Below are 20,014 nucleotides of genomic sequence, written 5' to 3' on the forward strand. Positions count from 1 at the left end.
TTCGAAGATCTCGGACTGGGACTAGATACCCCAGCGACTAGGAGGACCCCCCTGGGCCCGTCACGGAACGAGGGCTGGGCCCTGACACAGGGACAGCTCTGAAGAGGTGGGAGCAGCAGCGTGACGCTCAGCACTGCTAGCCCAGGCGGTGGCAGGACAGTGAGACTGTATGGCAGGTAACCCTCTCTTGGGCTGATGTCCCTGTGCAGCTTCTTAGGCTGAAGTGGGAATGTATTGTTATTAAGGTGAAAAGCTAAACTAGGTTGAGACACTTGCCTGAAGCGGGAATGAGAAGAAGGCTGCTTCTTTGGTCCTGCTTTGGCTAGGTTTATATACATGTGAAAAGGGTCATGTGGAGGTGCCACGTCAACCTCGGATGAAGCCGGGTCGTCGCAGGCAACTCCGCGGTCTATCCTGGGTGTAAGTGAAGAGAAATACAAGTAAGGGTGCACGGCGCATTCGGCGTCACAGTACCCGTGCAGGTGTCAGGGCATACACCCTGACCTAGCCCATACCGCATCCACACCCGCACTCGCACCCGCACCCGTGACTGCACCCGGCTGTTGCACTCCCCATGCGTGCCCTGTGCCGGATGCTCAGTGCGGCCGGATGGCCCGGACCTCGGGTCTCGGGTCTCATGTGACTTCCGGATATCTCCGGAAGTTTTCGATGTATTGTGGCCACTGTGGGAAGATGAGAAGTTAACTTCCTTCTCATCTCTGACCCACAGTAGGTTGTGCCCTGGACAGGGCTGGTTACACCTGGGACTGTGGACCATAGGGGAGGGTCATGGGGACCCGGGAGTCGTCCCCTGACAGCAGGGTGCTCAATGTCGGATGCGTCCATGCTACAAATATGGAAAAGGGAGAGGTCATCTGTATAAGGATAGAAAGGAGAGAGAGAGAAGAGAAAGGAGAAAAGGAGAAAAGGAGGAAAGGAGAAAGAGAGGGTGGAGAGCGGCATGGGGTGGCATGCCCTGACAGAGAGGGAGGTGGGGTCAGATCCAAAGGTGGAGATCAGAGTGGACGGGGATAGGGTAGGACTCTGGAGGTGGTGGAAAGGGGTCTGGGAGTCGAATCAGGGTCAGGTATGTACAGATATGACAGGCAATGTCATATCCCAGATCTTCCACCTCCCTCCGCCCTAGTCCTAGATGACTCCTATAACCTCCACCAGCCCTCCCAACCTCTGGCTGGTACCTCCGGTCGACGCCAACGATCCTAGTACTACCTCCTCCTTCAACTCTCCCCTGCTCTTCCTCCCACCCATGCCCACATCACCTCCGGACCTCCCCTACCACACCTCCACCTCCTTGGACCTCTTGTTCAAAGGATACAGATCTACTTGTTGTTGGTAACCCTCAGCTTGTCCATCCACCCTCCTTCGTACTTCCAGTCTCCACACCTCTGTCACCTCCAGTCATGTACCTCCGGTACCTCCCCACTCCTACCCTACCTCCAGTCATGTTATTCTTTATTGTTTCATCATTTGATATTTTCTACAACCCCAATCTTCCAGACTACAACTTCCAGGCTCCGGACCTTATCTTCCTCTGTAGTCCCCTGCTCATTCATAGACAGGCCCAGTGTCATATCCCAGAATCCTGACCCCATACTCTCCCACCTCATTACACCTTCCTAACAATCTCATCATCCCCTACACCATACCTCCCCACTTCCCAACATCACCTTCTGTCCCAACTGTCTCAGCTCTGGCCTGGACTTCGGCACACTTTGTTAGGTACGGGTCAGCAAACGGGGACGACTGGTGGGGACAAGGCTCCGGGGTTGGGCTTCGGCCTCAGCGACTCCAAGAGAGCGCTGTGCCCACCTACTGTCTCATTGCCCACATTTCGAAGTGGCTTGAGGCTGCCTTGTTAGGGGGGACAAAACCTAGTCGATATTCAGACTAAAGTTATAATAATGTAATATACATATATATATAGTAAGAAACTGAATGGGTCAGGTGACAAAATGAAACAAAAGGAAACAGAATAAGGGCCGGCATCTGGGTCAGAATGCATGGTCGTGACACACTTGCCCTTTGTCAGAGACCTGGTCGAGATGAAGGAGTGTCTCCATGGTGGAGGGCTTCGGCCTCAGCAACTTGTGCCAGGAGCGCTGTGCCAAGTAACACGTCCGTGCCCTAACTTACTAAACTGGCAACCAGAACTGAAGGGGGTAAACTCTAGTCGATTTTATTACTGAAGTGTAACCTATGTACAAGTTGAGTATATATAGTTACAGTGAGGGCGGGTCCGCAAACGGCGGAGCGGAACTAACGGGGTTAGACATTAGCCGATTGAATATTACCAACGAGTCGGGTTACGGGGTTAATGGAAAGGCAGGCGATAACCCAGAAACAGAAAGGAGGGATAGGCCCGAAGGTGAGCTTTGCAGGGCAAGCAAGTGTATTGTCCAGCGGAGGTGGGAGTGCGCTAGCGGACGTTGGAGCTGTCCGGAAGCCTTCAGGGCTCCATACTTAGGGAGGCGTAGGTAATAAATTGAAAGGAGGGGGTGGTGACCATCGAGGGGTACCGAGGGGATTGCGGAATACGGGAGCTCCGAGGTTAGTGAAGAAGGAGCGGAAGTAGACTGGAGGGATCGGAGGGATCGGAAGTCAATGGCCAGGGATGGATATGACACCCTTGGCCACTCCCATCCCGGAAGCTCGGTCCCAAGTCGGAACATTTGGAACCTCCGGATTTGCTCGGACCTCCTGACAGACCTCTGACATCTTTCCATACTTCTAAACCATTCCACCTCCCATTTCATTTAGTGGAGTCACCCAACATCCTTCAGATATGTAACTCCAGCTTCAGAGCTACCCACATCCTCTGGTGATCCTGCTCATTGTTAGAACTTGCGGATTCGGACGACTCCGGAGTGGAATCGGAGACTTAGCATGGAAGGACCTCAGCCTCAGCGACTCAGGTGGAGCACTGTGCCATTGCTGGTTGTCCTGGGGGTCCCTAATTTCGGATCTAGCGGAGGGAAAGTCTCTTGGGGGAATTCAAGTCGATTTCGGACTGAGGTTACAAGTTACTATGTACATTGTATATAAGGAGGGGTCCGGAATCAAAAGGAGCGAGGGTAGGACGAAAGGAGACAAAGGGGGATGGAAAGAGGAACAGCACCAAGGGTCAAGGGTTTGACTCAATGGTGTTTCTCAAAGGAGGCCCAAGGAGGAAGGAAGGAGGATGGGAGTGGGGAATGGCTAGCTGACTGAATAGAAAGGAAGCAGCAGCCCAAATAGGAATGAGGGAGAATAGCGGAATTGAATGGAGCAATGCAATAGTTGCAAGGTCCGACATAAGTCCGGAAAGTCCGAACTCGGAAGTTAAACTCCGGAATATTGGCAAACATAATTAAATGGAATGAGCTAACCAATACAATGGGTATAAGCGGAGGTGGGGTCAAAGTCCGAGGTCGGAGCTAAGACCGGAGGTTCTGGAGACGGAGACACGAACGGGATTCCGGAGTGGAGGTCTGGAGTTGGGAGCATAGGTTTTGCATACTCGTCTTGGAAGGTGTCGAGGTTGGGGTCGGACCCGGAATGTTCCGGAGTCGGACCGAAGGTGGTGTCCGAGCCGGAGGTGGGATAACCTCTTGGGAGTCGGCAAGGAGAAAGTGACGGAAGGGAAGTAGGGCTCTGGAAGTCGGAGTTCGGAGTTCCAGGAGCCCGGAGTGGAGGTCGGGATTGTATGGATATGACACTCATGTCATCTTAAATTAGTCACCTTCCATTTGTAGTATGACTGTTGTCTTCTTTCCATTCAGTCAGCTAACTTCCCCTTACCCATTTCTCGTTCCCATTTATCCTCTGGCCTTCTACTCCACCCTCCGCAACCCGACACCTCGGTTCCCCAATAAAGATATCGTTCAGGACCTTTCAGTACCTTTTGGTATCATTCAGCACCTTTGGTGTTTGTTGGTATCACTTGGACTTTGACTAAAGTCCTTCTCCTCCTCCCTCTATATATACTTGTAGATTAGAACCCATTGTACCTCAGTTCTAATCTCGACTAAAACTTACCCCAAGTCCCTCTATGAGTGAATCCTGACCCCCTCCTACAAGATACCTCAGACACATGAGATCAAAGGACTAACTGAGATGTAATGGAGGCACAGCGCTCCACCCAGCAGACTCGGGCTTCCTGGAGAAGCTTCAGTTCTGTCAGGGCACACCCGCCTGACCCGGGTCCACCCGGACCCACCCGGCCACACCACACCCGCTCCCCACTGTCCATCCCTCTCCCTCCTCCCTCCTCCCTCTCTTCCCCTTTCTTTTCCCTCTTCCTTCCCCTTTCTTTATTTCATTCTTCTCATCTTCCTCTTCCTGTTTATTTCCTTCTATCTACACGGACCACCTTCCTTTGTATCGATGTACTATTGACCTGTCCGGCCCACACACCCCGGATGGCTTCCCGCTGTGCCCAGCATGTGCGCATGCAGCGGACGCTCTTGGGATCCCCCACGGGGACACCCGGATGCCTGCAGCTGTCTCCGAGGATGACATGGCACTCGTCATGTGACTCAAGCCGCATGTACATAAATGTACCTGAAGTGGGAACCGAAGAAGTAACCTTCTTCTCACATTCTCCACTTCAGTCTGAGTGGCCAGGGACCATTGTCCCGGATCGGGCCTGCCAGTATGCATGCCCGCTCCACACCCTGCGACGGCCTCAGTGCCGGACATTACCCCCAGGCCCTCTCGACCCCAGACGCATCCCTGGCAGGTTCACTACCAGAGCTCTTGGAACCCCTCTAGTTGAGCCCCACCTGCATTCGGACTCACACCCCCTTCGGGGTTTTTGACACCCAGGCCTTACCATTCAGTTGGCTTCTAATCCTCCCACTCCACAAACTTCAGATGTAATTCAGGCTTTTCGCCTATTCCATATTTGTCCTGTGGAGCCTTTTCTATTTACTTCCTCTTCCCTTTGTTTACCTTCAGATCCAATTATCTCGGCTATATGTATGTGCATACCCCTCTAGTAAATAGTTCCCCCAGTTATAATATTAAGTCTCAAGCCCTTGAATCCAAACTGTTAGAGACCAGATGCGAGATGAAGGAGGTGTCTCCATGGTGGAATAAAAAAGGGTAACAGTAACAATAAAAGAAAATCAATCAATATCTGAAATGATGGCAAAAATATGAAAATATAAGAAAATAAGCGATATCTCAATGGATTTATGGAATGTGTCAGAGACCAGATCAAGATGAGGGAATGTCTCCATGGTGGAGGGCTTCGGCCTCAGCGACTTATGCCAGGAGCGCTGTGCCAAGTAACACGTCCATGCCCTAACTTACTAAACTGGCAACCAGAACTGAAGGGGGGTAAACTCTAGTCGATTTTATTACTGAGGTGTAACATGTACAAGTTGAGTATATATATAGTTACAACGAGGGTGGGCCTGCAAATGGTGGAGCCAAGCGGAGTGGGGCTAACGGGGTTTGTCATATCCCGGAATCCCAACCCCGCGCACTCCCACCACATCACACCTTCCTAACAACTTCACCAACCCCTACACCACACCTCCCCACTCCCCAAGTCACCTCCCCTCCTGACTGTCTCAGCTCCGGTCTGGTTGTGGCACACCGAGCCTTGGCCACTCCCATCCCGGAACCTCGGTTCCGAGTCGGAACATTCGGAGACTCCGGATTTGCTCCGATATCCTGACGGACCTCCAACATCCCATGACACACCCTTAAACCATTTCTCCACCCATTTCATTTATTTTGAGTCACCCAACATCCTTCGGATATGCAACTCCGCTTTCGGAGTTACCTGCTTCCTTCGGTGGCCCCACTCACGTCATCACTTATTAGTCACCCTCCACTCTTAGCATGACTATTTTCTTCTTACCATTCAGTCGGTTAACCCTCCCTTACCCATTTCTCATTCCCATTCATTTTCTGGCCTCTTACTCTGCCCTCTATGGTCCGACACCTCGGTTCACTGTTAAAAAGATATCGTTCAGGACCTTTCGGTACCTCTCAGTATCATTCAGCACCTTTCGGTGTCATCCCATTGTCATTCGGACTTTGACTAAGTCCTTTCCACTCCCCTTTATAAATACCCGTAGATTAGAACCTGTAACTCCTCAGTTCTAATCTCGACTAATATGCTACCCAAAGTCCCTCTGAGTGAATCCCGTTCCGTTCTACAAGATACCTCAGACATAAGAAATACAAGGACTAACTGAGACGTAATGGAGGCACAGCACTCCCTCCAAGTCGCTGAGGCTGCATCCCTCTTAGAGCCTCTTGTACCATCCAGCAGAACCGGGCTTCCTGGAGAAGCTTCGGTCCACCACCGGAGCTCTTGGATTCCCCCTCTAGTTGAGCCCCGCCTGCATTTGGACTCATGCATTTCCCCCTACGATCCGGGTTTTTGACAGGGTTAGACATTAGCCGATTGAATATTACTGACAAGTCAGGTTACAGGGTTAATGCCATGGTAGGCGATAACCCAGAAACGGAAAGGAGGGATAGGCCTGAAGGTGGGCTTGCAGGGCAAGCGAGTGTATTGCCCAGCAGAGGTGGGAGTGTGCTAGCGGATGTCGGAGCTGTCCGGAAGCCTTCAGGGCTCCGTACTTAGGGAGGCGTAGGTAATAAATTGAAAGGAGGGGGTGGTGACCATCGAGGGGTACCGAGGTGATTGCAGAATATGGGAGCTCCGAGGTTAGTGGAGAAGGAGCGGAGGTAGACCAGAGGGATTGGAGGGAGTGGAAGTCGATGGCCAGGGATGGATATGACAGAATTAAAAGCCGAAATTGGAAGTGCAGCCGGAGGTAACTCTCACACAGCTGATAATCATTCTTACCAATTTATTAGACACCAGTGAGGCTGGAATTCTGGGTTGCCACTTGAGATTCCCATGCCTGCACATACTCATGACCTGCCATGCCAAACTTGCCCTACACAGAACTCTGTCAATTCTGCACCGATTGGGATGTTCTTGGTATCGATGGGATCGTAGGAATTAGCCCTATTTTTAGGTACCAAATTTGTATCGAGTTGTCACATGAATGGAAGGGGTTTTCTAATTGTGGAAGTGGGTATCCGATCCGAGCCGGCTCTGCACGTGGGTGATTATCCCACCTACAATGTCTAAAGGTGCCTTGGTATAAAACCCCAACAAATTGTGTGACGAATGATTGACCCTCACTAATGCCTCCATCGTTAAGTAGTGAGGGGGGGCTTCTGGCCCCCTTCCACTGGTGGCCTCTGTTCCTCCATCGCCAGCCCCCCTGACAAATTGGGGACAACAAGGACGTAATGGGTGCAGCGCTCTGTTCCGAGTCACTGAAGCCAAGTCCCTTCAACATCCTGTCACCCTCAGAGCTCTGCCCCACCTCCAGCCTGTCTTGCACAACATATTTGAGATTGAATGGCCTCTGGATGGTTAGACATGGATACCAGTGCTTGTCATGACTCACCACCATTTTGAAATAGTAGTAATATGGTTCCAAGGAGAAGACAGAATTATGGCAAGGCATAGTAGCTCCATAATAGCAGCCAGTCACTAAACCTTTCTGCTTTTCAGAAACATGGAACATGCCCAAATGTCAGGGCACACCCACCTGACCTGGGTCCACCCAGGTCCACCCAGCCACACCACACCTGCCGCCCCGCTACCCATCTTTCTCCTTCCTCCTTCCTCCTTCCTCCCTCTTTCTTTCTTTCTTTCTTTTCTCTCTTTCTTCTCTTTTCTTTATTTCACTCTTCCCATCATTCTCTTCCTGTTTATTCCTTCTATTTACATGGACCACTTTCCCTTGCATCAATGTACTATTGACCCATCCGGCCCAGACACCCCGGATGGCTCCCCACTGTGCCCAGCATGCATGCCTGCAGCGGATCCCTTCAGGATCCCCCGCAGGGACACTTAGATGCCTGCAGCTGTCTCCAAGGATGATGTGGCACCCATCATGTGACTCAAGCTGCATGTACATAAATGTACCTGAAGTGGGAACCAAAGAAGTAACCTTCTTCTCACCTTTTCCACTTCAGTCTAAGTGCCTCCCCAGCCATGGTGTCAGAAGAGCAGTATGACGAGCTGCTGGCCCGCTTCCAAGAGCTCTGTCAGGGATCAGCAATGACCCTGGACCCTATGCCAGCTGCACATATGCGCGTGGGAAGTATGCCAGCAATTCCCATCTACTCTGCTTACCTAAGCCCCAGTGGCCTGGATCATCTCCGGCATTGTTCTGGAACATTCTGTGATCATGTGATTCTATCGGCAATCCATTTGGTTTCCTTATTGCCGGACTCTACATGTATATAGCTGACCCTAAGATAGGGACACTCCTTTCCCCTGGCTTTAATCCAACTAGGTTATCGGAGCAACCTGCATGAGCACATGCATCCCCTGACAAGCTCCAAGCCATTGTGGAGAGCCAGGCCTGCAACCATCCCCCACCTGCACCTGCACCAGCACCCACACCCAGACCCAAGCCACCCAATGTCACCCCCCCACTCCCTTCTCAGGAGCCAGTGAGGACCTCAACCATTTTAAGGCCGAGTGCGGGATTTACTTCCATGTTTGTGCAGCTGAGTTCCCCACCACCCTCTCCCAGATCCTTTTTGTGTTGTCTTACATGAAAGGAGGACCTGCAGGGGCATGGGCAACCCAATGCACGATTATGCTGCTGACAGCCAGTTCCCCCACCCTCACCATGGACGAGTTCAATATGGGACTCAATGCCATGTTCCAAGACCCAAACCGGGAAGCCACAGCCAGGCAGAAGCTGGCAGCCATCTGCCAGGGGACCGACTCTGTGGTGTCAGGGCCCGGCCTCTGTCCAGGGGCGGCCCTACCTCAGAACTGGACACTTGCGGTGTCCCAGGCAGCCAGGTGCTGGATCCTACCCCAAGCTCCTCAAACTCACTAAGCGGGGATTGAGTTGTCATGTATTATGGAAGGTAGCTACAACTTGCCTAAGCAGGGATTGAGTTGAGAAGAAGGGTAAGTTTCCCTATTCCCTGCTTGGCTGCTATAAAAGGGAAATGTACTATACAGTTTGTAACGTGACTAAGGGTAGGAGCTGAGCATGTTCCCGCGATGTGGAAAAGGTGTCACATGGGTTAAGGCAAGTTGCTCGCCTTGACCCACGTGATTTTTCCTGCAGGTTCGCATGCGGGCTGTAGTTGCGAAAGGTGTGTGAAGATGGGAGGATGAGGGAAGTGGGGGGAGGTCAGGGAAGGTGGTTCTGGGGTTGTATGGTCAGGTGTGGTTGCCCTGACATGTGGATAAGGTTATCCAAGAGTTCGAGACACTGGGACCCGCCTCTGGGAGAGCATATACTGCCTCTGTCCCATGCCCACCACCTGGGCCGAGTGGAAGTGTGAAGCCATGCTTCTAGACAACCAGTGGCAACGATACCAGGCCACCCAACCATGCACGTTCCCACCTAAACCCATGCTCCCACCAACTCGACCCCCAAGATCATAACCCCACCTCATGCATGACTCACACCTGCACCCCCACAATCTGCACCCATGCCTCCACCTCCTACTCCAGCAGCCTGCCCCATGACAGGGACAGGCCCACAACCAATGGACCTTGACCGCTGGAGGACTGACCCAAGGCGGTTGTCATATCCACACAATCCCAACCTCCACTCTGGGCTCCCAGAACTCCGAAACTGACTCTGGAGCCCCACTTCCCTTCCATCACCTTCTCCTTGCCGACTCCCAAGAGGTTATCCCATCTCTGGCTCCGACACCACCTCTGGTCCGACTCCAGAACATTCTGGGTCCGACCTCAACCTCGACACCTCCAGATGAGCATGCAACACCTACGCTCCCGACTCCGGACCTCCGCTCCGGGATCCCATTTGCATCTCCATCTCCGGAACCTCCGGTCTAAGCTCCGACCTTGGACTTTGACCCCACCTCCGCTTATACCCATTGTATTGGTTAGCCAATTCCATTTATTTACCTTTGCCAATATTCTGGAGTTTTACTTCTGAGTTCGGACTTTCCGGACTTACTTCGGACCTTGCAACTATTGCATTGCTCCATTCAATTCCGCTATTCTCCCTCATTCCTATTTGGGTTGCTGCTTCCTTTCTATTCAGTCAGCTAGCCATTCCCCACTCCCATCCTCCTTCCTTCCTCCTTGGGCCTTGGCCCTTCACTCCTCCTTTGGGAAACACCATTGAGTCAAACCCTTGACCCTCAGTGTTGTTCCTCATTCCAGCTCCCTTTGTCTCCTTTCGGAGTACCCTTGCTCCTTTTGATTCCAGACCCCTCCTTATATACAATGTAGATAGTAACTTGTAACCTCAGTCCAAAATCGACTTGATTCCCCCCTAAGAGACTTCCCCTCTGCTAGATCTGAAATTAGGGACCCCCAGGACAACCAGCAATGGCACAGCGCTCCACATGAGTCACTGAGGCCGAGGTCCTTCCACACTAAGTCTCCGATTCCATTCTGGAGTCGTCTGAATCTGCCTGATCTAACAGCAGTGCTACAACTGTAACACCTGTCAGAGACCGGATCAAGATGAAGGATTGTCTCCATGGCGGAGGGCTTCGGCCTCAGCGACTCAAGCCAGGAGCGCTGTGCCAAGTTACATGTCCATGCCCTAATTTACTTACTGGCAATGAGAACTAAGGGGGATCAACTCTAGTCAATTTTATTACTGAGGTGTAACCCATGTACAAGTTGAGTATATATAGTTACAGTGAGGGTGGGCCCATAAATGGTGGGGCCAAGCGGAGCGGAGCTAACGGAGTTAAACATTAGCTGATTGAATATTACCAACAAGTCGGGTTACGGGGTTAGCGGAATGGTAGGCGATAACCCAGAAATGGAAAGCAGGGATAGGCCCGAAGGTGGGCTTGCAGGGCAAGCGAGTGAATTGCCCAGTGGAGGTGGGAGTGCGCTAGCAGATGTCAGAGCTGTCTGGAAGCCTTTGGGGCTCCATACTTAGGGAGGTGTAGGTAATATATTGAAAAGAGGGGGTGGTGACCATTGAGGGAAGCAGAGGTGATTGCAGAATATGGGAGCTCTGAGGTTAGTGAAGAAGGAGCAGAGGTAGTCTGGAGGGACTGGAGGTAGTGAAGGACGATGGCTGTGGATGGATATGACAACACCCAGGGGCAATCCTAAGAGACTGCCCACACCCCAAAGTCTGCTGGGCACAACATCTCCACCCTGAGGACCTTCAAGTGCTGATGGAGGGGCTGAAAAGGCAGCTAACTGAGGAGCCAGAGACAGAGGAAACAGAGCTGGAAACAGAGCCTCAGGGGGATTTTTAGGAAGGCGACCAGTGAGGGATGCATCCTGGCTGCCTGTAGAAAATAGCTCATGTAAATACTGCAGCATGCGTGAGTCAACGCCAATGCCAAAACTTCACCAAGTTATTGCAAAGAAGAGGAGAAAAAAATGCATCCTCAGCCCATGAGAGCAGGGAAACCATAGAGGCAGCACCTGAAGTGGCAGTATCCCCCCCTGCTATCTATGTCCTCTCCAAGCAATTGTCAGGGACGCGTCCGGGGTAGAGGGGGTCTGGATGTATCGCCCGGCAGAAGGGCCCTCACAGGGTGCAAACCAGGCGTGCATACTGGCAGGTCCGGGAAGGGACAGCAGTCCCTGGTGTTAGAACGCGGGGATTCGGACGACTCCGGAGTGGAATCGGAGACTTATCATGGAAGGACCTTGGCCTCAGCGACTCAGGCGGAGCGCTGTGCCATTGCTGGTTGTCCTAGGGGTCCCTAATTTCGGATCTAGCAGAGGGAAAGTCTCTTGGGGGAATTCATGTCGATTTCGGACTGAGGTTACAAGTTACTAGGTACATTGTATATAAGGAGGGGTCCGGAATCAAAAGGAACAAGGGTAGGACAAAAGGAGACAAAGGGAGATGGAAAGAGGAACAACACCGAGGGTCAAGTGTTTGACACAATGGTGTTTCCCAAGGGAGGAATGAAGGGCCAAGGCCCAAGAAGGAAGGAAGGAGGATGGGAGTCGGGAATGGCTAGCTGACTGAATAGAAAGGAAGCAGCAGCCCAAATAGGAATGAGGGAGAATAGCGGAATTGAAATGGACAATGCAATAGTTGCAAGGTCCGGAGTAAGTCCGGAAAGTCCAAACTCGGAGGTTAAACTCCGGAATATTGGCAAACGTAATTAAATGGAATGAGCTAACCAATACAATGGGTATAAGCGGAGGTGGGGTCAAAGTCCGAGGTCGGAGCTAAGACCGGAGGTTCCGGAGACGGAGATGCCAACGGGGTTCCGGAGTCAGGAACATAGGTGTTGCATGCTTGTCTAGAAGGTGTCGAGGTTGAGGTCGAACCCGGAATGTTCCGGAGTCGGACCAAAGGTGGTGTTGGAGCCGGAGGTGGGATAACCTCTTGGAAGTCAGCAAGGAGGAGGTGGCAGAAGGGAAGTAGGACTCTGGAAGTCAGGTTCGGAGTTCCGGGAGCCCGGAGCGGAGGTCGGGATTGTATGGATATGACAGCACCCATCATGTGACTCAAGCTGCATGTACATAAATGTACCTGAAGTGGGAACCTGTCAGGGACAGTACAGGAGAGGTGGGGGTAGCAGCGTAGTCCCCAGCACTAGTGGCCCAGGCGGTGGTGGAGTGATGGGAATGTATGGTGAGAGGCCTTCACTTGGGCTCGCATCCCTGTCTGGCTTCTTAGGCTGAAGCTGAAGCAGTAATGATTGTTATTAGGATGAAAGGCTAAACTAAACTAAACTAAGCTAGCTAGAGTAAGGTACTTGCCTGAAGCAGTAATGAGAAGAATGGTCAGACTGCGCCTAGAATCCTTATTGTCCTTCCTTGCCTAAGCTATTTTAATGGTTAATTAGAACTTGACTGCACTGCATTTGTCGCAGTTTCCTATTTCAAATTCCTCATATTTACCATTAAATTTGCTATGACTTGGTGATTCTGAATTCAAACTTCGCATTACTATGCGTATGGCTGCGCTGAGACCTTCAGCTGATTTATTCCATTTTTATTCAGTGACATTTAGTTAAAATGAGACTTGAAATGGTAAATGAGTGAATTATTCAGGTTTAAAACCAAAAGAAAAAGTTGCTAGTAGTCAAGAATTACTCAAATGAATGTATTATAGCTCTCCACTTCATCAGAATATTGTTCCCTAAAATTCCTGCCATGGTCTGTCATAGTTTAGTGGTTTTCGTGGATTTCTGTAAGGAGTGGTAACCCCACCCTTACTTTCTATCTTTATTCTATATGTGGCTCATAATAAACATGTATAAACAATGTATATACAATAACGTGGGAATTTGGGAAAAGGAACAGAACTCCTTTTCCTCCCCATTGTTGATAATTAAAGCTCCATACAGCTCAACTTTATTGACAACCTGAGGATTGAGGAGAACTGGGGTTGGAACCTACACCAACCCCTTACAATTTCGTTCATCTTCCCTGATTCCCCTTTGTATTATCATATCCTAATCCTCCATATGTATTGTTTGTTGTTATAGTAGGTCATCCTCGAAGATATCATATTTTTATGTATTTTATTTAGGCTCTGGACCTCTTGAAGCTGTCTTCCCATGCGTTTTCAGGTTTCTAACTTCATGTCCTTGTATCTCATTCATTTCTGGATGGTTTCTCACGTTCTTGGTATCATTTATTCCCACCTTTCCAATGGTACTAAATTTGTGTTCTATTTCCTGGTATTTGTCGAGTTAGCAAAAGTTCATGCACACATTTGGTAATCACATGCATTGTTTCCATAGTCGTTCATATGTGGGCGCTGTTTCTGTTTAATTGTTCGGGATTTATGGTATGCACGGGTGTTTATATCCTTCATACAGGCTTCCGTGATTTATTTCAGATTTTTCCCTCATAATCTAAGGTTGTTTTGCACTTTCCGTGCTTTGTTTTGACCAGGCTCTTCCTTATTTGGATGGAAATTGGTCCTCGCAATCTGCCGAAGTGCAGATCTCAGTTCCAACGGCTGGTTCCCTTCGCATTGCCACCCTCCATGTCATTAAACATGATGCGGATTTCTATATTCCCATCATTGGTATAACTTCACAACGGCTGGACCGTTTGGGCTGAAAATTTGCATAACTATAGTTCCCTATTTTTCATAATTTCCGTGTAAATTTCGTTGTATGTTTTAATTATGGATCCTTCGTAAACATCGTCTTTTCCCTGAGCCCGGACTTTTGATGTCGCTATTCCCGTTATTGGATATCTCATTGATGTGTGATCCTTTTATTATGAAAATTTGGGTGGATTAAGATTAGATCCCTTCCTTTTTAATGGGCTATCAAGCTCGTCTCGGTCGTCACTGGTTGTTCTTTGCACTTGCTTTTTAAATGTTGTCCTTGTTTTCCGGGAGTTTTAGTCATATCTCCGTCGTTTATGGGTAGTTTTCCCTGTAATTACTTTCATTGGGTCCGTTTGGGGGACATCTGCATTTTCTATTATAAACACGACTTTGAATTTTGCATTAGTTCCTGAGGAATCCTTGTTCCATGGTACTTCCATCCTCTGCTACATGTGCGGACGTGGGAAAGTAGTTTCCATGGAGGTTCTCTGATTGTTTTTATAGTCAAATCTTGGTCGATTGTCCTAATTATTGGTTTAATATTTGCTATAAATTCCCCCGAGAATTCCGTCTTGTTGATGCTAAGCTTGAAGTATTTTTGCTAATTTTATTTCTTCCATTTTATCATATGTAGTCATAATAATTCGTAATAATTCGTAAAAATTCAGGTTCTTCTATTTTCTCATATCCACTTGTTGTATGGGGTTTTATGATTTATCTGGCATATTTCCATAATGGGTTTCCATAGTGTGACCTTATTTCTCCTACAACATGTCATGGTGTAGCCACACCAGGTCGTGGCAGAGTTGCGGGTCCTTCAGGACATATACCTTCCCCCAGTAGAGGACCAACTCTCCATCTCTGCTCCATTCATCTGTCCTGAGGGTTCCATCTCCCAGCTCCTTCAGCGCTTTCACTACCTTCTCATCATGGTCTTTCACCATGCGTATTCTTTCCAGGATGGCCGCCTCCTCTCCCTCCACTGTGACGGCCTCAGTCACATGGGCTTCAAACCATTCTGGCTGTAGGAGGGTCAGGCTGTCGTTGTCATCCCTTCCCTTCGGGTGGTCAGCGTGGTGGGAGAGGGTGTCCAGTTTCCCCATGAGTTTCCCTGGTTGGTGGATGAGGGTGAAGTGGAAGCGGGACAGGAATAGTGACCACCATGCTTGGCAGCGATTCAGCCTCTGCACAGTGTGGAAGTAGCCTAGGTTGCAGTGGTCCATGTAGATATTAACCTTCTCCTCAGCCCCTTCTACAAAGTGATGCCACTCTTCTAGTGCTCGGACTATCGCGAGCATTTCTTTGTTGTAGATTTCGTAGTTGCATTCTACTTCAGTGAAGCTCTTGGACATGAAGGAAATAGGGTGGAACTCACCATCAGTTTGGAGCTGGGACAGGAGGTGATGGTGGCCTTGAGGGCACTGAAGGCGTGCTCTTCATTCTCCCCCCATGTCCAGGCCTTTGCTTTGCGGGTCAGGGCATGGAGTGGCTGTGCTGTCTCAGAGAAGTCCTTGATGAAGCGACGGTAGAAGTTTATGAAGCCCAGGAAGGATTGTACCTCCTTCACCTCCATCGGCATTGGCCAGTCAAGGACCCCTTGGACCTTCACTGGGTCCATGGCAACACTACCCTTGGAGATGACAAGTCCAAGGTATTCAATGCGGCACTGCTCAAACTTGCACTTTTCCAGTTTGAGGAAGAGCTTCCTCCTCCACAGCGTTTCCAGCACTTCCTGCATGACCTTCTGATGTTCCTCTAGGGTGGACATGAAGATCAGGATGTCGTCCATGTAGCAGATAACAACCTCTCGGTCGATGAAGTCCTGAAGGATGTCATTCATCATGGTCTGGAAGGTTGCTGGGGAGTTGCATAGCCTGAAGAACATCACCATGGGTTCAAACAGGCCCCAGTTGGTCACAAACACTGCTTTCCACTCATCGCCATCTTTGATCCGTATGTTGTTGAACCCCCAGCACAGATCTAGCACCGAGAAATACTTTGCATTTCGAAGGTGCGCAAGGATGTCAGAAATGAGTGGGAGGGGGTACAAGTTCTTGACCATTATTTCATTGAGCTTTCAGTAATCCTGGACCAGGCACAGGGACCCATCCTTCTTCTTGACAAAGAATACAGGGGTGCCCATCAGCGACTTTGATGGGCGTATGTGCCTGTTTCGCAGGTTCTCACATAGGAACTCATCCAGCTCTTTCTGTCATGGTCGGGATAGGGGGAAGGTTTTGCCTCTAGGGAGTTTGGCATTGTTGTGGGGACAACTCTGTGTACTGCAAAAAGTCGGATTCTGTGGAATTTGGTCACCAACATGCAGTACATATCCGCTGACGCTCCCGATACTCATTCTATCACTATCCAACACTCCATACACTCACTCCATATTTTTCCATATTTTCCCCATCATTCCCGACAGCCCCAAGCCAAATTCCCACACCCAACCATGCCGCCAATATCACCCCTCTCCAGATCTCCATAACCACACATACAACCCAGCCATTTTTCTACCCGTTGGTGATGCTATACCTTCCTCCTTTACCCCCAGAGCACTTCCCAGAATGGCAACCCCATATTCGGATGGCTCAGCACGGTGTATAGCCTCATGTGGTCTTGACAGCACCTGTCAATGGCCACATCTCAAGAAGTACTGCACCAATTGGGATGAATGAGGGCTCGTTGGAAAGCTGGAGACGAGGAGGTTGCTGACGGGAGGATAGGCGGGCGCTGCGGCGAAGTGTTGCGGAGTTAACCTTCACAATTCCCATTTTGGACCTGTTGTCACATTTTCCCCATTCATTCATATTTCTTTTATTGTTTCTTTGTTCCCAATTCCCGCTACTCCGTAGCAGGTCCTACGTTTTTTTCTCCCAAACTCAATTGTCCTATGCACAGGGTCCATTCTCCGCCCCATACAGTTCTATTCCACTCACTGCATGCTGCAGTGTAAATTATGTGGTCCTGAAATCAGAGTGTGTGGTGGGTTTACAGAGTGAGAACGAATCTCGGGCTTCATCTCAGCCAATAGCAACGCTGAGAGTGAACATGCATGCAATTGTAAGAGTAGTGGGATCTGCCACTTCAGGCGGCGTTCCCCAGTTATTGGATATTTATCATTTATGGTTGCCTAACGGTGTAGGCAGGATAATCGCGTGCAGCACCAGCTCGGATACCCGTTTCCATGATTAGAAAACCCTGTTTATTCATGCGACGACTCGGTACGGAATTGGTATCTAAAAATAGTGCTAATTCGTACGATTCCGACGATATCAAGAACGTCTTAATCGGAGGAGATTTGACGGAGTTCTATGTTGGGCAAGTTAGGCACGGGCATGTGTGGGCGTGGGAATCTCAAGCGGCAACCCAGAATTCCAGCCTCACTCATTCCCACGGCGTCTAATAAATTGGTAAAAATGTTTATCGGCTGTGTGAGAGTTATTTCCGGCTACATTTCCAATTTAGGCTCATAATTCCCTAAATCCGTTGAGATATCGCTTATTTTCTTTTATTTTCATATTTCACCATCATTTCAGTTATTGATTGATATTCTTTTATTGCTGCTGTTACCCTTTTTATTATTTCGCCTAATAAGGTACCCAGGTGCCATATGGTACCAATATTCCCCATCTATTCTTTCTAAAAATAATTATTTCTTATAATCCTGTACATACCGGATTTTTGAAAAGAAGTTCTCCCCTCCCCCAATTTTCTCTAAGGTGCTAGGACGTGCTAGAGAGGGTGTGAGTGAGTGGAATTCCAACAGTAGGAATAAGGGCAGTGATCTAGCTCACAACGAGTGAGTAGTGGACACTGAGCCTGGACCTTGCGGAAATCCCGGAGAACTCACCATGCGGAGTTAAGGATTGAGAGTCGAGCAAAGTCTAGAGAGAAAGTGAAGTTTTAGGAGAGTTTGGCCCCACGAGCTTAGTCGGCATAGAGAGCCGCAAGCCCTCTTGCAATGGCCCATTTACATTCCCCCACTCCATTCATTCCATTTCCAACTCATATAAACTAGATATAGCTTGTACATAACAAGTTAGTATTGAATAGACCCGTGAAGGGACAAGCAGAAGTTACATCCAAGTGGCAAAGACACCATCCACAACCCTAATGCCCCCTCTGAGCTAGTTGCTCACGTCTAATGTTGATGAGCGACAATTTGATCTTGGAGCTGGACTATGAGCAAATACTCAGTCTCAGCTAATATGTGTGAAGAACTGAGGGAAAAGGAAATGAATTCAAATGAATGAATATATCCGTGGCCTGGCACGGATTAGTCCGAAATAATATAAAGGAGGTCTTGTGACTAAGTAGTCACATGGTGGATTCTGGGTGAGTTGCTCTCCCAGAATGTTCCCACGCTAACACAGGAATGTGGCTGTTCAGGTTAGCTCCGTTGGAGTACCCTCATAGCACACGGTTCCTCCAACATCTAAGACCCCTCACATCATAATACTCAGCCTTGACGTCCAAGAGAGACGTAGGTGAGTGTTTGTTTGAGGTTTTTGCAGACTCGGTAGCGCCCCAGGACCAAAACCCGGCCCCACGAACCACACACGCACACACTACCACCCTCCCCCTTCTCTCTGTCTCAAGTCTAGGCAATAGACCCATTACAGCGTCTGGGGTTAGATCAATAGCATGGTCCCAGGGCTTCCGAGGGGGCAGCACGTGAAAGGCCTCCTTTGAGAATACTGTCAGGGTTCAGCACCCTGCCTTAGGGTGCCCCGGACTCCCCACCTACTTTACCCCTTTTATTCTTTGACTGTTGCCTTGTTGTTGCCTTTGTGTGTTGTGTACACGCATGCACGGGTCACAGCCACAGTTCTGGGCAAGCAACTCGCCCAGAACGTTCCCACGCTTACTGGGCACTGCCACCTGGATGTTCCCTCCGGGTCACACTACACAACTCTAGGAGCTGTATAGTTGTGGGCATGTGACCCATTCCTTTATATAGCAACCATGCGGGGAGATGAGACCTTTACCCTTCTTCTCATCTCATGCCCCGCATAGGCAAGTGTATATATTCCCTTTCTTTTACTATACATCTCATGCCCCGCATAGTGTGAGGACAGGCCAGATGGGGGTTGAGGTCAGGGAGCCTCCGAGTCCAAGGCCGGGCCCTGACAAATACATACATCCTGAAAGTCCCTGTAGTGCTCGGGCCCCAGGTCATGGGGGGGGGGGGGGCAGCAGATTGTGGCGGGGTCCAGGTGGCAGGCGTGTGAAGGGCTGGGGGGTTGGTGGTGGCGGTCTTGCAGGGGGAGGGGGCGGTTTAAACAGGGGGAGGTGGGGTTGTGTCGCCTGGAAGCACTGCCACTGGTTGTTGAGGAGGGTGGCTTCTCGTTTCCATTCTGCCCAAGTCCTTGGCATGGGATGCAGGTGATAGATGCTCTTGTGGAGCTGTCAGGGCACACACCCTGACTAGCCCGGACCCACTACATTTCCCGCGTGCATTCCTGCGCCGCATGATCCGGCCCCGGATCCTGCCTTCATGTGACTTCCGGATATTCCCAGAAGTTTTCCTGATATGGTGGCCACTGTGGGAAGATGAGAAGTTAGCTTCCTTCTCATCTTCTTACCCACAGTAGGCAAGTTGTATCTTACTTGCCTTTATATCTATTACATCTTCTTACCCACAGTAGGATTGTGCCCTGGATAGGGCTGGCCAGACCTGAGGCTGTGGGCCATAGGGGAGGGTCATGGGGACCCAGGAGTCGTCCCCTGACAGGAGCTGCACGTTGATCACTTGTTCAAAGTGGTCTACCAGCCCCACATCACCCAGCTGCGAGGTGGGGCCATGGATCTCGAACTCCTGGATAATCTTATCCACGGAGTCAGTACCTTGCCACAGGGTGGCGAGCTTCTGTTGGGCGGTGGCTTCATGGTTTGGATCTTGGAACATGGCATCAAGCTCCACCATGAAGTCATCCATAGTGGTTGCAGGAGATCCT

Source organism: Cantharellus anzutake (genome assembly GCF_015039405.1).
Source record: "Cantharellus anzutake strain C23 chromosome Unknown EI90scaffold_72, whole genome shotgun sequence".
Lineage (NCBI taxonomy): Eukaryota > Fungi > Basidiomycota > Agaricomycetes > Cantharellales > Hydnaceae > Cantharellus > Cantharellus anzutake.